We start from the raw sequence: 13359 nt of genomic DNA on the forward strand, positions 1-13359 counted from the left end.
TGACATTTTGTTCCACTTGAGATAAAGCTCTGCATAAGTGTTGTTCATTAAACACACAAGTAATCTGTGACTGTACTCATTTCTCTTGTTTTAAAAATGTCACACAATCTGTCAAAGAAAAATGCTATCTGGAATGTAAAAGACCCTGACAACGAATTTCAAACATATTTCAACTTTAGTCAACATTACAAAGTAGTACTGACAAATTTTAAAACGTTCAAAATTAAATAAAAATGAAAAAAACTATTCCGCAAAGTTTACCTAATTTCTTTAGCTATGCATGTCAGAATCGGCTACAGTGCACGGCAGCAGGCTGATTCGCGTCTTTCTTCAGCGGCTCAAGCAGCAGAAATCGCGTTTGATGCGTTTCAAACGGAATTCGAGGCTAAGAGCGATTCGAGTGTGACGTTCGTTGCCGACTCGGCTCAGTTTCGTACGGGCTCATCTGAGATGCTCCGGAGATGAAGTTTGTGGGAAAATATTCGTTCCGGTTGTACAAACACCAGAATCTGCGAGAGGAGGCAGCTTCACTCAAATTTCGAATCTACATTGCTAAGGAAAGAAGAGCATACAGTTTCGGGAATGGAATCAGTAATTTTCTTTGATTGAAAAATAAACGGGGACAGACGAAGATTCAGTGGTGAAAGAAAAAGACATCAATAAATTTCAGAAAAAAGGTATGAAAACGTGGACGGATAGGATCGTCTGATATCAGCTGACATATATTGCTGACGGTAGCAGAGCAGAAAAAGAACAGAATCTTTCGCCCACGCTAACATCGGTGTCCTCCCTATCTTTATCAACAACGCCAGGGTCGGATTCTGTCATAAGGGTAATCACTGTTATGTTGGAGTCAGACCGCAGCAGGCTGTGTTTTAAAGCCGCTCTTCAGTGCACGGCAGCAGGCTGATTCGCGTCTTTCTTCAGCGTCTCAAGCAGCACAAACGATTCGGCTAATGCGTTTCAAGCGGAATCCGAGGCTAAGAGCGATTCGAGTGTGACGTTCGTTGCCGACTCGGCTCAGTTTCGTACGGGCTCATCTGAGATGCTCCGGTGGTGAAGTTTGTTGGATATTTGATCCGCTTCGACAGAAATCAGAATCTGCGAGAGGAGCCAGCTTAACACAAACTTCGCATTTACATTGCTAAGATAAGAGCATACAATTATCGGGAAGGAATCAGTAATTTTCGTTGATTGAAAAATAAACGGGGAAAGACGATGATTCAATAGTGAAAGACAAAGACATCAATAAATTTCAGAAAAAAAATGGTATGAATACGTGGACGGAAGGGATCGTCTGCAATCAGCAGATATATATTGCAGACGGTAGCAAAGCAGAAAGGGAACAGAATCGTTCCCCCACACAAACATCGGGGTCCTAACCAACTCTATCGACAATGGATTCTGTCATATCGAACGGATTCTGACATAAGAGTATTCACTGTTATGTTGGAGTCAGACCGCAGCAGGCTGCGATTTAAAGCCGCTCTTCAGTGCACGGCAGCAGGCTGATTCGCGTCTTTCTTCAGCGTCTCAAGCAGCAGAAACCGCGGTTGAAGCGTTTCAAGCGGAATCCGAGGCTAAGAGCGATTCGAGTGTGACGTTCGTTGCCGACTCGGCTCAGTTTCGTACGGGCTCATCTGAGATGCTCTTGTGATGAAGTTCGTGGGAAAATATTCGTTCCGGTTCGACAGACACCAGAATCTGCGAGAAAAGCCATCTTCACTCAAACTTCACATCTACATTGCTAAGAAAAGAAGAGCATACAATTTCGGGAAAGGAATCAGTAACGTCCGTATGTGCGAAAAGGAAACGGAGATTGACGAAATTTAAAGAAGGAAAAGACATCAAAAAGTTTCTGAAATGTATTATGAAAACGTGGACGGAGATGAACTTCTGATGCAGACATACATTGCAGACTGTTGCAGAGCAGAAAGAGATCAAAATCTTTGCGCCACAGTAACACCGTGGTCCTCTCCATCTCTTCGAGCACGCCAGGAACGGAATCTGTCATAAGGGTAATCACTGATATGATCAAATCAGACCGCAGCAGGCTGCGATTTAAAGCTGCTCTTTAACACACGGCAGCCGGCTGATGCGCTTCTTTCCTCAGCGGCTCAAGCAGCAGAAATTGCGATTGAAGCGTTTCAAGCAGAATCCACAGTTAAGAGCGGTTCGAGTTTGAAGTTCGATGCCAATTCAGATCTTTTTCCTACGAGCTCATCTGCGATGCTCCGGTGACGAAGTTTATTGGGAAATATTCGATTTGGTTTGGCAGAAATCAGAATCTGCGAGATTAGCCAGCTTCAGTCAAATTTCGCATCTACATTGATAAGATCAAAAGAGCATACAATTTCAGAAAAGGAATCAGTAATGTCCGTGTGACTGAAAAATAAACGGGGAGATACGATGATTCAGGGGGTAAGAAAAGGATAATAAAAAATTTCAGAAAAAAAGTATGAAAAAGTATGCAGAAATGAATGGCTGACACAGACAAATATTGCAGACGGAAGCAGAGCAGAAAGGGAACAGAATCTTTCCCCCACACTAACATCAGGGTCCTCCCCATCACTATCGACAACGCCTGGAACGGATTCTGTCATAAGCGTAATCACTGTTATGTTCAAATCAGAGCGCAGCAGGCTGCTATTAAAAACCGATGTTCAGCGCACGGCAGCAGGCTGTTTCGAGTCTTTCCTCAGAGGCTCAAGCAGCAGAAACCGCGATTGATGCGTTTCAAGCTGAATCCGCGGTTAAGAGCGATTCGAGTGTGACGTTCGTTGCCGATTCGGCTCAGTTTAGTACGGGCTCATCTGCGATTCTCCGGTGATGGTTATTAGGGAAGTATTCGGTCCGGTTCGATAGACATAAGAATCTCCGAGAGGAGCGACCTTCACTACATTTCGCATCTACATTGCGAAGATCAGAAGAGCATACAATTTCGGGAAGGAATCAGTAATTTTGGTGTGATTGAAAAATAAACGTGGAGAGACGATGATTCAGTGGTGAAAGAAAATGAAATCAAGAAATTTCAAAAAAAAGGTATGAATACGTGGACGGATAGGATCGTTTGATGCAGGCATATATTGCAGACGGTAGCAGAGCAGAAAAAGAACAGAATCTTTCGCCCACACTAACATCGGGGTCCTTCCCTTCTCTATCGACAACGCCAGGATCGAATTCCTTCATAAGTGTAATCACTGTTATGTTGGAGTCAGACCGCAGCAGGCTGCGATTTAAAGCCGCTCTTCAGTGTACGACAGCAGGCTGATTCGCGTCTTCCTTCAGCGGCTCAAGCAGCACAAACGATGCGGTTGATGCGTTTAAAGCGGAATCCGTGGTTAAGAGCGATTCGAGTTTGACGTTCGTTGCCGACTCGGCTCAGTTTCGTACGGGCTCATCTGAGATGCTCCGGTGATGAAGTTTGTGGGAAAATATTCGTTCCGGTTGGACAGACACCAGAATCTGCGAGAGGAGTCAGCTTCACTCAAACTTCGCATCTACATTGCTAAGAAAAGAAGAGCATACAGTTTCGGGAAAGGAATCAGTAATGTCCGTGTGATTGAAAAATAAACGGGGAGATAGGATGAATCGGGGGTAAGAAGTATGAAAAAGTAGACGGAAAGGAATGTCTGATGCAGTCATACATTGCAGACGTGAACTATGCCTGGGCAGGGCGAAGCCAGAGGAAAACTCTGGTGGAGATCCGTAACGGTCCTGACGTGCAAATCGGTCGTCCGACCCGCGTATAGGGGCGAAAGACTAACCGTACCATCTAGTAACTTGTTTCCTCCGAAGTTTCCCTCAGGATAGCTGGCGTTCTCGGTGCGAGGGCATTTTTACCCGGTAAAGAGAATGATTAAAACGAGGTCTTGGGGCCGAAACGATCTCAACCTATTCTCAAACTTTCAATGGGTAAGACGCCCGGCTTGCTGGCGTGGAGCCAGGCCGTGGAATGCGAGCGCTCAGTGGGCCACTTTTGGTAAGCAGAAGTGGAGCTGAGGGATATATTTAAAAATAAAATATTTTTTTAATATATATATTTATATTTATATTTTTATATATAATGCGCCTATCACCTGATTGATAAACATTCTTTGGAACCATTCTGATGGCAGGGGAAAGAACAGGAGTCAGCCTGTCAGTCCCTCAGCATTTCTATTTCCAACCAATTGAAAAAAATAAAAAACAATAAAAATAAAAAGCTACAAGACTATGCTACAAACCCGGCACACTGACCTTCAATACTGCTACTTCGTCAGGGCTGGAGGGAGACTTATTGTGAATGGCAACAGTTTGCACTGTGACACAACTACGCCCAGGCATAGTTCACCTTTCATAGCAGAAAGGGAACAGAATCTTTCCCCCAGATTTGGAATTTCAAGATTTGAAAGGTTTTATAACCAGTATAAAAATTTCTAGAAAGTTCTAGGATTATGGTTAGGGTCAGGGTTATAGATTAGGGTTAGAGTGAAGGTTAGTATTAAGTTTAGGGTTAGGGTTACCAGGAGGGTTTAGGGTTAGGGTTGGGTTTAGGGGTATGGTTAGGGTTCGGTTTAGGGTTAGGGTTAGTGCTTGTGGTTGCTTTTGGGGTAGGGTTAGGGGTACGTCAATATTTAGGGATAGGATTAGTGTTAGCGTTTGTGGCTGGTTTTGGGGTAGGAGTAGGCTAAGGTTTAGGGATAGGATTATGGTTAGGGTTTGTAGTTGGGTTTGGTGTAGGCATAGTGCCAGTGTTAGGATTAGTGTTATGGTATAGGGTATGTGATTAAGGTTAGGGTTATTGTTGGGGTAAGGGTTAGGGTTAGGGTATGTGCTTGTGGTTGCTTTTGAGGAAGGGTTAGGGTTAGGGTTAAGGTTAGGGTTAGAGGTTACGGGTTAGGGTTAGTCCTTGTGGTTGGTTTTGGGGTAGGGTTAGGGTTAGCGTTAGGGTTAGGGTTAGGGGTTAAAGGTATGGGTTTGAGTTGGGGTTGCGGTTGGTGTTAGTGTTAAGGATAGGGTTAGGTTTAGTGTTTGGGTTAGGATTTGGTTTAAGTTAGTTTAAATATTTAGTTTTACAGTAAGTGTTAGGGTATGTTTTAGGTTATTGGATAGGGTTAGGTGTACGATTGGATTTAGGGTTTGGTTTAGGATTGGTGTTAGCTTTGGAATTAGTGTTAGGCTAGAGTAAGGGTTCAGGTTAAAGGTTTAGTCTTACAGTAAGTGTTATGGAAGGATTTAGTTAATTTCAGCGGGTTTGGTGAAGACTGGCTTTGATAATAGTGTTATGTTTAGATTTGGTATTAGGGTAAGTTTTATGCTTAGGGTTAGTGTTTGGGTTCAGATTATGGTTGGGGTTAGTGTTAGGGTTAGGGTGAAGGTATAGGGTTAGGGATAGGGTGAAGGTATAGGGTTAGGGTTAGGCTAAGATTTAGGGTTAGGTTTAAGGATAAGTATAAATATTTAGTTTTACAGTAAGTATTGGGGAATGTTTTAGGTTATTGGATAGGGTTAGGTGTATGATTGGATTTAGGGTTTGGTTTTGGGTTTGTGTTAGATTTAGGAATAGGGTTAGGGTTAGAGTAAGTGTTAGGGTTAAAGTTTTAGTCCTACAGTAAGTGTTAGGGAAGGATTTAGGTTATTTCATAGGGTTAGGTGAAGATTGCAAATGGTAATAAGGTTATGTTTAGATTTTGGAATAGTCTTAGGTTAAGGTTTTGGCTTAGGTTTAAGGTTTGGTTTAGGGTTGCGGTTAGGATTAGGGTTACGGTTAGTGTTAAGGTTTATTTTAGGGTTAGGGTAGTGTTAGGATTAGGTTTAGGTTTAGAATCACGGTTGGGGTTGGGTTTTATGTTAGGTTTAGAGCTTGAGTTAGGCTTAGGGCTTGAGCTAGGGTTAGAATTAGGGTGAAGATTAAGTTTTGGGTTCGGTTTGGTTTTGGGATAGGGTTAGGTTTAGGGTTTGGTTTACTGTTAGGGTTAGGGTTACGTTTAGGGTTAAGGTTAGGGTTAGTGTTATCTTTAGCGTTAAGGTTAGTTTAGGGTTAGGGTTAAGGTTAGGTTTAGAGTTAGGGTAAGGTTTAGTGTTAGGCTTCTAGATTAAGATTTATAGCAAATGTTAGGTTTAGGTTAGGGATTGAGTTATGGTTAGGGTTAGCGTGGGGTAAATAACTCCCAAGGATTGGTTAGGATTATTAAGGTTAGGGTAAGTGTTAGTGTTAGGGTTGAAGAATTAGTCTTACAGTAAGTGTTAGGGAAGGATTTAGGTAATTTTAGTGGCTTCGGTGAAGATTGGCTTTAGTAATATTTTTATGTTTAGAATTTGGATTTGTGTTGGGGTAAGATTTTGGCTTAGGGTTAGGGTTAGGGTAAGGATTAGGGTTGGGGTTAGCGTTAGGGTTAGGGTTAAGGTATAGGGTTAGGGTCAGTGTTGGGTTAGGGTTAGGGTTAGTGTTGTTTGGATTAGGGTTTGGTTTAGGTTTAGCATTAGTGTTTGGGTCTGGGTTAGGGTCAGGGTAGAGTTAGTGTTAAATTCAGGGTTAATGTTAGGGTTAGGTTTAGGGTTAGGTGAAGGGTTAGATTTAAGGTTAGGGTTAGTGTTCATGTTAGGGTAAGGTTAGTTTTAGGGTTAGAGTTAATGTTAGGGTTAGGGTTAGGTTATGGTTAGGGTTCGGGTTAGGGTTAGAGTGAAGTTTGGAGTTAGGGTTGGGGTTGGGTTTGGGATTAGGGTTGTTCGGATTAGGGTTAGGGTTAGAGTTAGGGTTAGTATAAGGTTAGGGTTAGGGTTATGGCTTGGGTTAGGGTTAGGCTTAGGCTTAGGCTTAGGTTTAGGTTTACGGTTAGGGTTAGGATAAGGGTTGGGGTTGGGATTTGGGTTGGGTTTTGTTTGGGGTTGGCGTTAGGGTTAGTGTTAGGGTTAGCGTTAGGTTTTAGATGTTATTGTTTGGGTTGGGGTTGTTGTTGGTGTTAGGGATAGGGTTGGGGCTGGTGCTGGGGGTTGGGGTTGGAGTTGGGATAGTTGTTGGAGTTGGGTTAGGGTTAGGGCTTAGGGTTAGGATTCGGGTTAGGGTTAGAGTAAGGATTAGGTTTGGGGTTAGCGTTAGGGTTAGGGTTAAAGTATAGGGTTAGGGTTAGTGTTGGGTTAGGGTTAGGGTTTGATTTTGGGTTAGGGTTAGTGTTGTTTGGATTAGGGTTAGCATTAGTGTTTGGGTCTGGGTTAGGGTCAGGGTTAGGGTTTGGGTTAGTGTTAGTTTTAGGGTTACTGTTAGGTTCAGGGTTAATGTTAGGGTTAGGGTTAGCATTAGGTTTGGGCTTAGGTTTAGGTTAATTTTTAGGGTAGTTTTTTGTTATAGGGTTAGTGCTAGGTTTTGAGAAAAGCGGTAGTGTTAAATTTCTTGTGTAGTGTATGGTAAGTATTAGCATTAGTATGAAAGAAGGGTTAAGACCTGTATTTGTTCTGTGTTTGGTTAAGGTTCAAAAATAGGAATTGATTTTTGGACACGTTTAGTGCTTGCATTTGGCATAGGGAGAAACTTTGATTTTAGTTAATTTTTAGTCCTAGAGTAAGTGATAGGGGTATGATCTGCTATAGTGCTCGGTTTAGAGTTTTGGTTTGTTGTAGTGTTTGGGTTAGTGTGTTAGTGTTATGGTTAAAGCTAAGGTTACTTTTAGGGTAAGGGTAAGGTTTTGGGATGGATTTTTGTTAGGGTTAGGATTTGATTTAATATTTGCTTAAGGGACAGGGTTTGTTTGCATTTTAGGAATAGATTTAGGATTGAGATTTGTTGGAATGTTATTGTTATTGTTAAAAACAATTTTGGGTGTGAGCAAATACTGAGCTTCAAATCGGCATATTATAGAACATGACATTTTGTTCCACTTGAGATAAAGCTCTGCATAAGTGTTGTTCATTAAACACACAAGTAATCTGTGACTGTACTCATTTCTCTTGTTTTAAAAATGTCACACAATCTGTCAAAGAAAAATGCTATCTGGAATGTAAAAGACCCTGACAACGAATTTCAAACATATTTCAACTTTAGTCAACATTACAAAGTAGTACTGACAAATTTTAAAACGTTCAAAATTAAATAAAAATGAAAAAAACTATTCCGCAAAGTTTACCTAATTTCTTTAGCTATGCATGTCAGAATCGGCTACAGTGCACGGCAGCAGGCTGATTCGCGTCTTTCTTCAGCGGCTCAAGCAGCAGAAATCGCGTTTGATGCGTTTCAAACGGAATTCGAGGCTAAGAGCGATTCGAGTGTGACGTTCGTTGCCGACTCGGCTCAGTTTCGTACGGGCTCATCTGAGATGCTCCGGAGATGAAGTTTGTGGGAAAATATTCGTTCCGGTTGTACAAACACCAGAATCTGCGAGAGGAGGCAGCTTCACTCAAATTTCGAATCTACATTGCTAAGGAAAGAAGAGCATACAGTTTCGGGAATGGAATCAGTAATTTTCTTTGATTGAAAAATAAACGGGGACAGACGAAGATTCAGTGGTGAAAGAAAAAGACATCAATAAATTTCAGAAAAAAGGTATGAAAACGTGGACGGATAGGATCGTCTGATATCAGCTGACATATATTGCTGACGGTAGCAGAGCAGAAAAAGAACAGAATCTTTCGCCCACGCTAACATCGGTGTCCTCCCTATCTTTATCAACAACGCCAGGGTCGGATTCTGTCATAAGGGTAATCACTGTTATGTTGGAGTCAGACCGCAGCAGGCTGTGTTTTAAAGCCGCTCGCACGGCAGCAGGCTGATTCGCGTCTTTCTTCAGCGTCTCAAGCAGCACAAACGATTCGGCTAATGCGTTTCAAGCGGAATCCGAGGCTAAGAGCGATTCGAGTGTGACGTTCGTTGCCGACTCGGCTCAGTTTCGTACGGGCTCATCTGAGATGCTCCGGTGGTGAAGTTTGTTGGATATTTGATCCGCTTCGACAGAAATCAGAATCTGCGAGAGGAGCCAGCTTAACACAAACTTCGCATTTACATTGCTAAGATAAGAGCATACAATTATCGGGAAGGAATCAGTAATTTTCGTTGATTGAAAAATAAACGGGGAAAGACGATGATTCAATAGTGAAAGACAAAGACATCAATAAATTTCAGAAAAAAAATGGTATGAATACGTGGACGGAAGGGATCGTCTGCAATCAGCAGATATATATTGCAGACGGTAGCAAAGCAGAAAGGGAACAGAATCGTTCCCCCACACAAACATCGGGGTCCTAACCAACTCTATCGACAATGGATTCTGTCATATCGAACGGATTCTGACATAAGAGTATTCACTGTTATGTTGGAGTCAGACCGCAGCAGGCTGCGATTTAAAGCCGCTCTTCAGTGCACGGCAGCAGGCTGATTCGCGTCTTTCTTCAGCGTCTCAAGCAGCAGAAACCGCGGTTGAAGCGTTTCAAGCGGAATCCGAGGCTAAGAGCGATTCGAGTGTGACGTTCGTTGCCGACTCGGCTCAGTTTCGTACGGGCTCATCTGAGATGCTCTTGTGATGAAGTTCGTGGGAAAATATTCGTTCCGGTTCGACAGACACCAGAATCTGCGAGAAAAGCCATCTTCACTCAAACTTCACATCTACATTGCTAAGAAAAGAAGAGCATACAATTTCGGGAAAGGAATCAGTAACGTCCGTATGTGCGAAAAGGAAACGGAGATTGACGAAATTTAAAGAAGGAAAAGACATCAAAAAGTTTCTGAAATGTATTATGAAAACGTGGACGGAGATGAACTTCTGATGCAGACATACATTGCAGACTGTTGCAGAGCAGAAAGAGATCAAAATCTTTGCGCCACAGTAACACCGTGGTCCTCTCCATCTCTTCGAGCACGCCAGGAACGGAATCTGTCATAAGGGTAATCACTGATATGATCAAATCAGACCGCAGCAGGCTGCGATTTAAAGCTGCTCTTTAACACACGGCAGCCGGCTGATGCGCTTCTTTCCTCAGCGGCTCAAGCAGCAGAAATTGCGATTGAAGCGTTTCAAGCAGAATCCACAGTTAAGAGCGGTTCGAGTTTGAAGTTCGATGCCAATTCAGATCTTTTTCCTACGAGCTCATCTGCGATGCTCCGGTGACGAAGTTTATTGGGAAATATTCGATTTGGTTTGGCAGAAATCAGAATCTGCGAGATTAGCCAGCTTCAGTCAAATTTCGCATCTACATTGATAAGATCAAAAGAGCATACAATTTCAGAAAAGGAATCAGTAATGTCCGTGTGACTGAAAAATAAACGGGGAGATACGATGATTCAGGGGGTAAGAAAAGGATAATAAAAAATTTCAGAAAAAAAGTATGAAAAAGTATGCAGAAATGAATGGCTGACACAGACAAATATTGCAGACGGAAGCAGAGCAGAAAGGGAACAGAATCTTTCCCCCACACTAACATCAGGGTCCTCCCCATCACTATCGACAACGCCTGGAACGGATTCTGTCATAAGCGTAATCACTGTTATGTTCAAATCAGAGCGCAGCAGGCTGCTATTAAAAACCGATGTTCAGCGCACGGCAGCAGGCTGCTTCGAGTCTTTCCTCAGAGGCTCAAGCAGCAGAAACCGCAATTGATGCGTTTCAAGCGGAATCCGCGGTTAAGAGCGATTCGAGTGTGACGTTCGTTGCCGATTCGGCTCAGTTTAGTACGGGCTCATCTGCGATTCTCCGGTGATGGTTATTAGGGAAGTATTCGGTCCGGTTCGATAGACATAAGAATCTCCGAGAGGAGCGACCTTCACTACATTTCGCATCTACATTGCGAAGATCAGAAGAGCATACAATTTCGGGAAGGAATCAGTAATTTTGGTGTGATTGAAAAATAAACGTGGAGAGACGATGATTCAGTGGTGAAAGAAAATGAAATCAAGAAATTTCAAAAAAAAGGTATGAATACGTGGACGGATAGGATCGTTTGATGCAGGCATATATTGCAGACGGTAGCAGAGCAGAAAAAGAACAGAATCTTTCCCCCACACTAACATCGGGGTCCTTCCCTTCTCTATCGACAACGCCAGGATCGAATTCCTTCATAAGTGTAATCACTGTTATGTTGGAGTCAGACCGCAGCAGGCTGCGATTTAAAGCCGCTCTTCAGTGTACGACAGCAGGCTGATTCGCGTCTTCCTTCAGCGGCTCAAGCAGCACAAACGATGCGGTTGATGCGTTTAAAGCGGAATCCGTGGTTAAGAGCGATTCGAGTTTGACGTTCGTTGCCGACTCGGCTCAGTTTCGTACGGGCTCATCTGAGATGCTCCGGTGATGAAGTTTGTGGGAAAATATTCGTTCCGGTTGGACAGACACCAGAATCTGCGAGAGGAGTCAGCTTCACTCAAACTTCGCATCTACATTGCTAAGAAAAGAAGAGCATACAGTTTCGGGAAAGGAATCAGTAATGTCCGTGTGATTGAAAAATAAACGGGGAGATAGGATGAATCGGGGGTAAGAAGTATGAAAAAGTAGACGGAAAGGAATGTCTGATGCAGTCATACATTGCAGACGTGAACTATGCCTGGGCAGGGCGAAGCCAGAGGAAAACTCTGGTGGAGATCCGTAACGGTCCTGACGTGCAAATCGGTCGTCCGACCCGCGTATAGGGGCGAAAGACTAACCGTACCATCTAGTAACTTGTTTCCTCCGAAGTTTCCCTCAGGATAGCTGGCGTTCTCGGTGCGAGGGCATTTTTACCCGGTAAAGAGAATGATTAAAACGAGGTCTTGGGGCCGAAACGATCTCAACCTATTCTCAAACTTTCAATGGGTAAGACGCCCGGCTTGCTGGCGTGGAGCCAGGCCGTGGAATGCGAGCGCTCAGTGGGCCACTTTTGGTAAGCAGAAGTGGAGCTGAGGGATATATTTAAAAATAAAATATTTTTTTAATATATATATTTATATTTATATTTTTATATATAATGCGCCTATCACCTGATTGATAAACATTCTTTGGAACCATTCTGATGGCAGGGGAAAGAACAGGAGTCAGCCTGTCAGTCCCTCAGCATTTCTATTTCCAACCAATTGAAAAAAATAAAAAACAATAAAAATAAAAAGCTACAAGACTATGCTACAAACCCGGCACACTGACCTTCAATACTGCTACTTCGTCAGGGCTGGAGGGAGACTTATTGTGAATGGCAACAGTTTGCACTGTGACACAACTACGCCCAGGCATAGTTCACCTTTCATAGCAGAAAGGGAACAGAATCTTTCCCCCAGATTTGGAATTTCAAGATTTGAAAGGTTTTATAACCAGTATAAAAATTTCTAGAAAGTTCTAGGATTATGGTTAGGGTCAGGGTTATAGATTAGGGTTAGAGTGAAGGTTAGTATTAAGTTTAGGGTTAGGGTTACCAGGAGGGTTTAGGGTTAGGGTTGGGTTTAGGGGTATGGTTAGGGTTCGGTTTAGGGTTAGGGTTAGTGCTTGTGGTTGCTTTTGGGGTAGGGTTAGGGGTACGTCAATATTTAGGGATAGGATTAGTGTTAGCGTTTGTGGCTGGTTTTGGGGTAGGAGTAGGCTAAGGTTTAGGGATAGGATTATGGTTAGGGTTTGTAGTTGGGTTTGGTGTAGGCATAGTGCCAGTGTTAGGATTAGTGTTATGGTATAGGGTATGTGATTAAGGTTAGGGTTATTGTTGGGGTAAGGGTTAGGGTTAGGGTATGTGCTTGTGGTTGCTTTTGAGGAAGGGTTAGGGTTAGGGTTAAGGTTAGGGTTAGAGGTTACGGGTTAGGGTTAGTCCTTGTGGTTGGTTTTGGGGTAGGGTTAGGGTTAGCGTTAGGGTTAGGGTTAGGGGTTAAAGGTATGGGTTTGAGTTGGGGTTGCGGTTGGTGTTAGTGTTAAGGATAGGGTTAGGTTTAGTGTTTGGGTTAGGATTTGGTTTAAGTTAGTTTAAATATTTAGTTTTACAGTAAGTGTTAGGGTATGTTTTAGGTTATTGGATAGGGTTAGGTGTACGATTGGATTTAGGGTTTGGTTTAGGATTGGTGTTAGCTTTGGAATTAGTGTTAGGCTAGAGTAAGGGTTCAGGTTAAAGGTTTAGTCTTACAGTAAGTGTTATGGAAGGATTTAGTTAATTTCAGCGGGTTTGGTGAAGACTGGCTTTGATAATAGTGTTATGTTTAGATTTGGTATTAGGGTAAGTTTTATGCTTAGGGTTAGTGTTTGGGTTCAGATTATGGTTGGGGTTAGTGTTAGGGTTAGGGTGAAGGTATAGGGTTAGGGATAGGGTGAAGGTATAGGGTTAGGGTTAGGCTAAGATTTAGGGTTAGGTTTAAGGATAAGTATAAATATTTAGTTTTACAGTAAGTATTGGGGAATGTTTTAGGTTATTGGATAGGGTTAGGTGTATGATTGGATTTAGGGTTTGGTTTTG

This window comes from Cyrtonyx montezumae, unplaced genomic scaffold (genome assembly GCF_038088225.1).
Source record: "Cyrtonyx montezumae isolate F1298 unplaced genomic scaffold, pur_monq_1.0 scaffold_67, whole genome shotgun sequence".
Lineage (NCBI taxonomy): Eukaryota > Metazoa > Chordata > Aves > Galliformes > Odontophoridae > Cyrtonyx > Cyrtonyx montezumae.